General features: G+C 45.1%; 1 protein-coding gene and 1 long non-coding RNA gene across 2 annotated transcripts in view; one reads left to right on the top strand and one right to left on the bottom strand.

The window, feature by feature from the left end:
- Positions 1 to 12,454, top strand: part of SDK1 (sidekick cell adhesion molecule 1) — a 2,988,580-nt gene that overhangs the window by 1,629,399 nt on the left and 1,346,727 nt on the right. The gene's annotated exons all lie outside the window — the stretch shown is intronic.
- Positions 4,004 to 12,454, bottom strand: part of LOC138569533 (uncharacterized) — a 352,464-nt gene continuing 344,013 nt past the window's right edge. The window contains exon 4 of the long non-coding RNA XR_011303255.1: positions 4,004 to 4,490. This is a non-coding gene — a long non-coding RNA (uncharacterized lncRNA). The remainder of the gene's footprint in view (positions 4,491 to 12,454) is intronic.

Here is a 12,454-nt window from a genome sequence, read left to right as displayed (position 1 = left end):
TAGCTGTGTCATCAGTTCCTAATGCAGTGGTCTTCAAACTTTTTTAGGACTGGGCCCCCCTGAGCAAAATGTGGGCAGGCCGGGCCCCCCCCCCCAAAAAATGCCACATGGACAGTAAGTCCAAATGCCTATGAACTATCACGCGCCGTGACCGCACCCTACTCCCAGTATAGTCCCTGGGCTCCCCCACCTGCTCCCATCACAGTTACTGGGCTCCCTCATCATACCCATACACAGTCCCTGGGCTCCTCCTACCCCATCACAGTCCCTGGGCTCACCCCACCCTGCCCCAAGCACAGTCCTAGGACCAGTGGCGGCTGATGTATTTTTTAAGTGGAGGGGCATACATATTTCCCCCAGATATACCATAGCGACCGAGCACAGCGAGGAAGCCTGAACCAATCAAGGGGCTTCGGGGGGTTTACTCCCCTGGAATTGTTTTTCAAATAATGGGTTCAAATGTTGCATTTTAGAGCATACTTTAAAACAAACTGGGTAAAAAGTTAAACAGTTTGCAATTTGCGCTGGGGGGGCACCAGGATGCAGGCATGATATTTTTTACTGGACATCCATGATAGATTTCCAGTAAAGAAATACCATCCCTGTCCCCTTGGCTCCATAGTGCCTCAGAAGGAGAGCTGATTTTGGCAGGTGGGTAGGGGGATTATGCAACAAAGGCATTTCTAAAACACCTTTATTGTACAACCCTCCTCCCTCACTTGCCAAAATCAGCTTCACAGACCAACACAAAAACACACAGCAATCACTCTGTCATTCACACAAGCACCCACCACCATACACTCACTCATAACTCAAACATGCACACATCCATGAACAGGAATCAGGGAGCAAGAACTTCCTGGTTCCTGCACATGTGTGCGCAGGCGCCTGCACTTGCACAGGACCTGCACGGGCCTGCGCGTGGGTGCTAAAACACGTGGGTGCTGAAACACCCCACTACAAGCTGCTCTGTCCGTATGTGCGAGGAGGCGCATGAGCTCCCCGTCGCACATACAGACATGCAGTTCCCCAGCCAGCATTTTCACTGAGCTATGCAAGACTGGCGAAGCAAAACGCCCCCAGCCTTGCATGGCTCAGTGAGCATGTAAGGCTGGGGAATTGAACTGCAATGCCCGAACCAAAAATGCAAAATGCTAGTGTGAGCCAGTTTTTTGGGTCAAAATGTGCCACTTTTTTGGTCAATGTGGGCCAGTTTGATGAGTTACTTCACTATGCAGCTAGTAGTTTTGACCGTTGTTGCTGAATAAATATTCTTTAAATATCACAATTTGCTTACATTTTAGCCAAAAACACCCCCATGGGTACTATTCAAACAGTCTGTCACTAAAGGAATGAAATGCCATTTGCAACTGTAGGCCACTTTTTCATTGGTACCCGATACCGTGTAATGCTTAAGTCTCACCAAGTGAACCGCCCCTGCCAATTTCCTCGATTTAAAAAAAAATAAGATATATATATTTTTTTTACATTTTATTTTTATTTCAGCCTGTGCTCTCGCGCCCCCCCTGGTATGCGGCCGCGCCCCCCTCAGGGGGCGCACCCCACAGTTTGAAGACCTCTGTCCTAATGATATGCAGAGCTGTCGATTGGGCCGGCTCTCTCCGGATCCGAGATCTGGCACCAGATGTGTAGCCAGATCTCGGGATCCGGCCAGAGTCATCGCTGGGGGGCAGGGGAGAGGAACACCTGCGAGCAAACTGTAATGTCCTCTGGTGACCCCGTGCAAGGGGTCACAAGAGGAAGTTACAGTCCTCAGCCACAAACCGGTTTATTTCTTTGTTTATGCAATGTTTGACAGATACATGGACCCGGATTAATTATTTATTTATTATGTATTTATTTATTTGTCGGACAAACATTGCATAAATGAATAAATATACAGGTATCCGACAGACATTGCATGAATAAATAAATACCCCTATTAACATTGGAACTATCACACACAATGCAGCCACCCAACTGCTTTCAGAGGGGAGCTGCAGGAGCTGTGCCTGGTGTGGTTCAAGTAAAAGAAAACATTGCTTATGGCGAACAGAAATCACTGTTTGAATAGCACCCACAGGGGAGTTTTTTAATAAAATGGGATGCAAATTGTGGATTTTAATGAATATTTACTCAGCAACACTGGTCAAAACTATTATCCGCATAGTGAAGTAACTCATCACCAGTGCCATGGAAGTGGTTTAAAGTGAAATTGATATATAATTTGGAAAAGAAGCAGCATCAAAGAAATAGCGCCATTTCAAACTATTATTTTGGACATTTCCTTTAATCGGAGGTCAACTGCCAGCTTCGCCCCTCTAAACCCTGCCTCCTCCGACACCGCCCCCCAAACCCTGCCCCCACCCTGGCCATTTTGGGATCCCCACCAATTTTTGACCATTTCCACTAATGATTATATGTATGTTTGGCCTTGTACCGACGGCACGAAGGCATACTGCAGTGTAATATGTTCAGGCCTGCAAGACGTTCCATCCTCGAGGTAGAGGGGGGTGAGACATGCCTAATCCCAGAGTCTCTGTCCGTCGTGACGACATTTCGATATTATTTCTCTACAGCATAAGGAAGGGGCAGTGGCTGTTTTTCACACTTGGGACGAGGTGGTCAGTACTGTGTTACATGTTGTCCTAACTGGGCAATGCAAAATGCAGAATAAGTTCTTAAACAGAAAGCTTCCCCGTAGGACCGGCTATCTGTCACCTCTTCTTAGGTGCTTGCAAAATGTTGAAAGCAAGTGTTTTTAAAGAGACTGCGCCTCATTTAGCACAATGGGCAGTCCCACATTCTACGAGGGGGTTAGTGGTCTGCGGTGCCACATTTGGACAGACAGCCAGTCTCAGTCTGTCATAGGTAGCGTTACCAAGACTTGCCTTGGCAGCAGTGCAGCGCTTTCAGCGTTGCCTGCACTGGAAAGAGTCTGCAAGCGTTGGCTCTCCGGATGTTTTGTCGCACAGCTCCCATCAACCCTAACCAGCATGTTCACCAGTGAGGGATCATGGGACACATAGGGCCTGATTCACAGAACGTTTTCCTATGGGATTGCACCATTATAAAACACTTCCATGAATCAGGGCAATAGTGCTTTAAATGGGAGAAATGTACTCTGAAGGAGAGAGCAGGGTGTGTGATGGTGCGTGCCTAGGGATGGAATCTTGGCAGACAAGTAACATGGAACAAGTAACAGCTAGTTAAAGAAACAGGACTAAAATAACAGATTACTTGAAATGCGCAGAAATAACAAAACAAAGCAACAATGCAGTTCAGTGAAAGGAGTACGATTCTTGCTATATTCTCCTCATCCTGAATGCAAGCCTGCCAGCATGCAGATCAACGTAAGCCTTCATTGCCTCTGAATCTAGGAAGAAGCAGTGCAAGAAAGAGCCGCTGTTGTTAGTTCTGGTGTCACAGGGCATGCATCTTTATTCACCCCACCCATTATTAATCACCCACCATTTGCACCTATTAAGCCGCAAGAGCTGCTGCTGGTCGTTCATTGCTGCTTTGTCTGCAGCCATCTAACCTTTACTGCACTTTCATGGGCTCAAGTTAACAAGAAAACAAACACAAAAAAGAGATTCCAGAGCAGAGCTCTTCAGAGCTCGGAATGTCATGGACCACTAAGAGCAGCTGATGACTGTGGCTGCCGTGCATTAAAGTGACTCAGGAAGAGCAAGGGCTGTTTGTTTTTCCTGGACTCAAAATCTTTGGAGGCTTCTATGTCGGATTCCGAATCAGGGAAAATCTGGCCCAGTTCCTGGCCTGCTCATAATCCAAAACATCTGGATAGTTGCAGGTTGCAGGCAGTGGTAGAAGTGTATCAAAAAAAGTAGTGGAGTTGTGACCCTGGCAGGGGACATAGCAGTGTCAGCCCCCATTGACCCCCACACCCCTCTTGTTGTGAGGAAAGAAGCATACCTATGGAACTATCTCCTAACTGACAAAAGACAGACACTGGTTTTACATTTGGAAACAACAGGTCACAATTTATTGGAGCATACAACATGGGGGCAGTCCCAGCCCAAAAACATCATGGTTCACAATCATACTTTCAAAGTGGCCCAAAAAGCAGGGCAGAGTTGTACTGCTGAATGTTCTCGGTGTCCCCTTGCTGCCCCTGGCTTCCGCAAGGCACAGACACACGCTCCAGCTTTGTACTGCAGGGAGTACTTCCTCCTCGGGCCACTGATGAATCTTGAAGGTGAGGAATCTCAAGTGTCCCTACGGGACTCAGTGCCCTTCGTCCGATTTTGGCTTGCGTGCGGCCATCAGGAAACCGGCCCACGGTTCAAGCCACGCAGTACTTCCTCCTCGGGCCACTGATGAATCTTGAAGGTGAGGAATCTCAAGTGTCCCTAAGGGACTCAGTGCCCTTCGTCCGATTTTGGCTCGTGTGCGGCCATCAGGAAACCGGCCCATGGTTCAAGCCGCGGCGTACTCTCCTCCCTGGCTAGGACTGCCCTGAACTCCGCCTGTGACAGAAATGGAACAATTAATACATAATACAGAAATCATGAGCAAATAACATTTGACCACTTACACCTCGAAATCTGCTGAAAATTAAAACTTCTAGATCCTTTATATAACACTGTTAGAGAAAAACATTCTACCTTCTTTATATAAAACTGTCAGAGAAAAACATTCTACCTTCATTATATAACACCGTTAGAGAAAACCATTCTACCTTCTTTATATAACACCGTTGGAGAAAAACATTCCACCTTCTTTATAAAACAACGTCAGAGAAACTTAAACCACTAATAAGAAAACATTATACAACTACTTACACCTGGAAACCACTGGAAACAGAAATCCCCTTCCTTCACATTGCTATTGACCTTCCGTCTACTAGCTCTTTTTTCTCACTTCAGCTTGCAAAGAAAAATGCCATGCATCCAAATCATTCTACCCCCCAGCAGCAGGTGCTGCTAACTGCTCCAGAAGGGTGATGGAGGGTGGGAATTCAAGCTGGGGAGGCACTGGAAAGAGACTGGGCTCCAGTCCCTCCCCATCTTATAAGAAGTCCCCAGGGCGCGCCGGAAGCAACGCATTTTGCAAGGGTGGCAGCCATGCTCTTTGACATTCAATTGAGTTGAAACAGATCTAACTTGAACTGGAAATGCTATTGGGTGTTAACGTGTAGAAGTGTGAAAAAAGTAGTGGAACTTTGAACAGTTAAAAATAAAAGTAGTGGAACACTGCTCCCGACCGTTCCTGCTCACTTCGACCACTGGTTGCAGGCTGCTTTCTTATAGCTTGAGCTGTTTAAGGGGCCTGCACATTTATCATAGAGGATAGTTCCCCATTCTACGAGGGGAGGTGTGCTATGATGTGACCCACTGTGACAGACAGCCTTTCATACGTCACCTGTCATTGGTGTGTTCAGCAAGGCTTGGCTTTGCACCAGCGCACAGCCCTCGGCGTTGCCTTGGTCTATAGGAATTCACTCATCTTCCTCCAAAGACAGCGATTAAGCCGCTGGTGCGTGATATGCACCACGTGATGACGCTGTATAATCTGCCCATTTGCTGAACTGCAGTGAAAGGAAAACATGCTTAGTCTCCGCTTTTTCCGCACAACATATCGGTTAATTGTGACCCATGCCTTCCTGAATGCTGCCATTCTAATGAATCATTTCCTCCCATCCTTAATTTTACTGTGGAGGTTCTTGTCAAATTTAAATATCACTTGCTGCATGGGGAAGATATTTGCAAAGCATTTTAGTAGAATATGGAAAATATATGATTGGCACTCACACCACGTGCCTGAGTTCGATGTGCACCCATTTGGGTTTTCATGATGTTGGGCCCATCTCTGGTACAGCCACTGTCGAGAACTCTCTATAGAGAATCTGTAGTTGTGTGGTATTTACCCTTATTTGCAAAATGTGTGCCCTCTTGTGACAAAGCTACGTGTTTAGGTGCAACTTTGAGGTTTCTGCACTAAGGCATCAATAGCGCAGTTTATATCTATCTGACTTGTAAACAGATCCAATGCGTAAGTATCATCTATTTTTCTTTCTTCATTTTACCTAGATTGTAGTTATCCATCTAGGCTATACAACTATTGGCCATAGTTGTATGCAATTTGAGGTCAAAGCTAGCCATTCAATTGGCCCCATCCTTCCTAAGCTGCAGGAAACACCTGAGGATCCCTCCCTTCAAAGAACATGTACCTGATCACACCAGTCAGCCCTACTTCTCCTCCTGAGTCTTCCCTCCTCATCCTCCTACAGATCAAGCTCTTCTGCTATGCCTACACCCAACTTGTAGCCCCAGGGCCTCATCCCTTGTGTACTGTGCTCTGTTGCTTCCCAGCTAGTTTAACTCTGTGTAAATCTCGCACATACAAGGCCCCTTGCTTGTTGTGTCTTAGAGAGGCCCGGCTTCACCTCACTGAGGAGGCCCAACAAGTCCGAAACACGTGTCTGGTGTTGCTGTTGGTACTCTTGTTCAGAGGAGAATTGCCTAGCGTTTCGGTGCGAGACTGCCCTTGTGGGTGGCACCAGACTGATATGCACATGGGTACTTCTCCTCTGTGAAGGGTGCAGTGAGCTAAACCGTGGTTGTAGACCCTCCTGAGTGGAAGAAATTCCATAGAACAGGATATCTGACCCATGTTTGGTCTCAGTAGAGGGGCTCCCACACTCCTGTATTAACATACAATGGGGTTGTATAATTTGTGGTCGTAATTGTATGCGATTTGAGGTGATATTTAGCTTACACGTGTTTAAAGCCAAGGTCATGATGATCTTCAAGGTTGTGTGACAGAACACAATACAAATGTGTTGAATAAAGGTATTTTGTGCGTGGTGCCGCGGTCATTGAACAAAAATACGGTGCCAAGATGGCCGCCATGGTTATTGAAGACGGGGCTCAACCTGCTTGACTGTGCCACCCGCTCTGGCTGCTAATAAGAAGTAACTACTTTGTGCCCCAAAGAAGCAAGGATGTTGGTCAAGGATATCTTGAATGGGGTTCCCGTTCGCATGACTATTGCTCCCCTAAAGAAGAGAAGCTCAGCTCCATGTCATCTCATCTCAGAAGGGTCAGAACAAAATGTCCTGAAAGCAACATTGAACGTAGTCAACTTGACCCACATGTCCCCTACACTAAGAACTGCTCACAAAGTCCTTAATAGTGTGCAGTAAAATGTTGTCACTACCTGATCAGAATCGAGGCTGCGCAGAGGCCCAACAATATTCAATTTCCATTAAAATCATTTTCATTGCGCTTGACATTTTGTCTCTATGCGTTATTTATTATCAGCAATAATAGGATACGTTAAAATAGTAAAACCTTTAATGTTAGTTCTGTCGATAGCAATGATTACAATTGGCGTGTGATTTATGATGGCCATAATCAAAGCCATTCTCTCATTATCTCAGAAGCACGAGGCATCCTTCCCTGTAAACAGTGCAATGAATATCAACATTGTAATTACACTCAGTTGCCTGGAAACCAAATCCATCCTGAGTTGGACAGGACAAATAATAATAACCACAGGCACCCTCCCTAAAGTCTTATAATTCGGAGAGCAAAGTGTATTTACACAGGCCTTTGCATCTGATGTGTAACACCGAGGTCACATTTTGGTTGAGTGAATTACCGTGCACGTTCTACTCCCATGTCGTCAGTGACAGCTGAATGCTTTAATTTTAAAGGTAAACTCATATTTTAGTAACCATGCCTTATACTGCTGGCAAGCAACCGTGGCCCTCCAGATATTTTGCTTATGACTCCCATGATCCCTTACCATTGACTTTACTGGCCTGCACTGAAGGGAAATGTAGGCCAACACATCTGGAAATATTGATAATTTATTTGTATAGCGCCTATACACACATGGGTCTCAAAGCACTTCAAAGCAAGGGAGGGAGCAAAGGAAAATACAGTGACATTCTTGCAAGGCTTTGAGACATTAAGAATGTGAAATTAACTATCGGACTAGGCCTGATGACATTTCAGATAGTGCAAGAGCTTTGGCAAGGATAAGGAGGGGAGGGAAGGAGGGAGTGGGAGGTAGGAGATGAGACAGACAATGTCTATCATATTAGGCCTTACGATCCATCTGGTAGTGCAGGGGAATGACAAAAGGTGAGGGAAGGGGGTTTGGGGGAGGACGGAGAGGAACAAAACAAGCGACTATCATAGTAGGCTTGACAACATTTCAGGTAGTGCTGGAGATTAACAGAAGGTGAGGGAGGGGGGAGAGGAACAAAACAAGCGACTATCATACTAGGCCTGACGACATTTCTGGTAGTGCGGGGGAATGACAAAGGTGAGGAAAGGGGGCAGTGGGAGAGGAACAAAACAAGCGACTATCGTACTAGGCCTGACAACATTTCTGGTAGTGCTGGAGATTGACAAAAAGGTGCGGGAGAGTGGGGGAGGAACAAACAAGCAACTATCGTGCTAGGCCTGACAACATTTCTGGTAGTGCTGGAGATTGACAAAATGTGAGGGAGGGAGTGGAAGAGAGGAACAAACAAGGGATTATCATGCTAGGTCTGACGACAATTCGGATAGGGTAAGTGCATAGATTGTAGTGAGGGGAGGGGGAAGAGGAGAGGGAAAAGACAGGGAGAGGAAAGGAAGACTGAGAAGCAGTGAGTGTGGTGAAAGAGAGGAAGAAGCAAAGGGGGGTGATTGTATGTAATTAGAGCAGTTCATGCTTTATGGTATGCACATGTGAAAGGGTGAAAAAGCAATGTTTTGCCTATGTTTCTGGTAAGTGATTATGCTAGGTTAAATTTAATATTACCTGACGGTTGCACTGTGACAGGGACCTTTAAATTAAAGTTAATTGAATTGTGCTATATGTGTCATTGATACTTTGTTAGGATTCGCAGTGGCACAGCTTAAAAATAAATATAATTGTGATTGTGCAAAAAGTAGTAATACCTGAATATGCAGGACCGCCACCTCCTCCCTTGGGCCTGGAGGTCTTTGGATTTCTGATGATATTGTAGCATCTATCAGTATTTCACAAGGCACATTTATTTCGTTATCGTATGTTGTATATACATTGCTCAATTTATGTTGCTCATTCTTTTCAATATTGGTGAATATCACTGTTTTTGGTTCATATTGGTAAATATTGCAATATTTCGCTGTACTAGCCCACCTTACATTTAAGAGTGACGTTGGACTAGCTTTTCACTTTGCACTAGTCCACCACAGAAATGATGTGGCGAAATATTTCTGAGCGTGCAAATTAAATCCTCATATGTTTCATGGATGTGTTTAATTACAGCCAATAAAAAACAGGTCTGGCTATTACAAGATGGCTGTCCTAAGAGCCCATCGTGGAGCACACATACATGCATGCATTTTTATACTGAGATAAGCAATAGCATCAACAATTGCTTAACTGTAGGGTTTAGCATTTAAGGTTTTGTCCACAGGGCCACCATCTCTTTAAGTATTCTAAGTAGCCACCTGGATGGAACGAATGTGATGAGATGGCAAAGAAAAGCAGAAAGAGGAGACAGATGAAGGGAAACGTTAACAAGTTTTTTTAAAAAAACAAAGTGAGGAAAAGGGAAGCCTAGAAAAAGAAGGCAAGCCGAGGAGTAGAAGGTATCTGAAAGCAGACAAGATGACAAAGAAAAGCGAACTAGCGAGCAAGGACAAAAGAAAAAAAGAGGAAGAAAAGGCGGTAGAAAGGATTTAAGGAAGAGAGCAGGCCAGGAAGAGTGAGACGCAGCTGAAACAAGCCAAGATGCCAAAGATGTAGGCTACTAAATAGATCATGTAATGACACCGTACATGTCTAACCATCACTCAAGGTAATGTAGGCCTCACTTGCCTTAACTGCATGAGAGGGAAGTACACATGATGATTTGCACTCGTAAAGCAATGTGTGAGCGAGAATTAGTTTAACATGTACGTTTTCTTCATTATCCTGAATCCAGGTACATCAGCACTTCACCTGGTTAGCTTAAAATAGGATGTCTTCAAAACATGATCCAAAAACTACAGAAAATCCAATTATAGGTTTACTGCCATTGTAGGTTTACATTACTATACGGACAACCGAAGAAGTCCCTGAAATATCAAAAAAAGGTCATAAACTATTTGTGAAAACTAAAAAACCTAACCGTGGCCATTTTTCACAATTTCTTTTTATTGCTGCTGTTGCTTCTTTTATAATGTGAGCATGTGATGGTTTCAACTCACACAATATTCAAACAGAATTGGTTAGAAAAGCACACTTAGCATGTTGTTGTTTCCTGGTGTGATTTGTTGTTGTTCTGAACCTACCGTCCCTATTTTTAACCAGGCTAAATTGCTGATTCTACAATGAGAATGTGTGTTCCACTCATGCCACCCCAATCTTATGAACATTGTGCATTCTTGGGAACATGTTGTATCCTCATGTGCAGCCCTTCTGCGACAGGCAAAACACTTGCAAAGAGACTGCACCACGTTATTATATTTCGATATTAAGACTACATTGTTTTGAGAAAAAGGGGGCGAAAAAGCTGGCACAGAACTCTACTTTTTGATGTGTATACGTTTATTTGTCATTGTGTTAAGTGCAGTTTTTTTTATTATACTACACCCATAACATTGGCTATTTGTAAATTTGCACACAACACATTACTTATTAAAATCCTTACACCAGTTAGTGCAATTAAAAAAATAGAAGCAACACAAATGTGAACATTTATCCACTACCCCTGAATAACGCAAGTATATCTGTGATTAGTATCGTGATAATCCTGTGTCCGCGTTTACTCTCAAGTTTCCCTACGTCAGCAGCTATTCTGCTTCCACTTTTAAAAGACGTTCAAAGGATAGTATCAGGCTAGACAGGGAATGGAGTGTTCCTTATGGTAATACTCGGAGGTCCTGAAGACAGTAAACCACCCACCAAGGAGGAGCCACTCCCCACATTATCTATGGCCTATCCTGGGAGAAAGGGCCCCCAAAGGTGGGACGGTACAGGAGCTGTAGCAGGGAATACAAATAGCAACCATTAAGCAGATGTTGTAATAGATCATCCCCTCAGCCCCCACTCAACCCTTCACCTGACAATCTCCTGCTGTCCAATATGAATCTGAACCACTATAAGGCAGGCAACTTGTAAACTAGTGTACCTTAATACCTGGTTCCATAAACGTTTGCTGCCTGAATTCCGACCGCTGCGAGAACGCTAGGCTGTTTACTACCTGACGCTGAAATAGTACTGTGTATATGGTGAACGCAGGACCGAGACCACATGGATTAAAGGAAAGAACCTATTAACATGTCCACGCTATGTGTGCTGCAAAGCCATTGGCCCAATGGCGAGCAGTGGAGAGCAGATCACCAAGTCTCAGGTAGAGTGGCGAGTGCAGAGTGTGTGGACCTATGTGGTAAGGGGGAGCCATTCCTTGAAGAGGAATGTCTTGAGCTCTTTCCTGAAATGTAGAAGGGATTGGACAAGTCTGGTGTTGACATGGAGGTGGTCCCACACTCTTGGAGCATAGTCTTCTGGTTCTTTCCTTCCTGCATCATTTCAGTTCAAGTCTGCACATTCCCGTACTACTGGTGGATTGCAGGTCTCCAGAGATGGCGGGGTTCTCATTGAGGTAGCTTGGGGACTTCAGGGTGACAACCTTGTAGATGATGCTACAGGATGTGAAGATGATGCAGGCATGCAGCTGGAGCCAGGGCAGTTCAATGAGGGCCAGGGTGATGTGGTCGAATTTGCCGAGTCCTTTAATGAATCTTGCTGCAGCAGGCAGGTCACATCTCAGGGGTAGTTGACTTCCAAAAGGCCATCACCACCATCCAGGTTGGAGAGGACCAAGGCTTGGTGAGAGGATCTGAAGTTGATTCGTGGGATGAAGGGCTTGATATTCCACAAGAGAGAAAGTTGGTAACAGGCCATTTGTGTCTTCCTTGCTGGGTGCTGTTTGAACGTGAGTTGTCCGTCGATGTTGACCCCAAAGGACTTGACAAAATTGGTCAGCTGGGGTGTGCAACCCTCGAGACTCATCACAGAGAGCCAGGTCTGGATTTCAGGATGTTCAGTTTTGTTGGTCCGGAGTAGGAATTCAGTCTTGGAGGGGTTGAGCTTCAGGTAAGCACTGGACATCCAGGAATGGATCAATGTGAGGCCGACCTTGAGCCTGTGGATGTCTTTGATTAAGGATATCTTGAGGTAGATCTGCATGTTATCTCCATATTGGTGAATGTGGATGTTTTGTGTTATGCTGTTATGTTATTGTATATTTGTATAATGCCTTATATATAATTGGTATGATCGCGAAGCGTTGTGGGTTGAACACCCTTGGGGACCGAAGTACAGGTCAGTGGAGTGAGTAGAGTAGCATATAGTGCTAGGGTACACTCGGTATGTGGGCAGCCAGTGCAATTTGTGTGGAGGTGGCCGCATTCTAATGCTAGGTGCTGTGCAGTGGTTGTGAGAGATCAGTGGAATGTGT

Source organism: Ambystoma mexicanum, chromosome 2q, assembly GCF_040938575.1.
Source record: "Ambystoma mexicanum isolate Mex_15411 chromosome 2q, UKY_AmexF1_1, whole genome shotgun sequence".
NCBI lineage: Eukaryota > Metazoa > Chordata > Amphibia > Caudata > Ambystomatidae > Ambystoma > Ambystoma mexicanum.
This window is presented reverse-complemented; position numbering and strand designations above follow the sequence as displayed.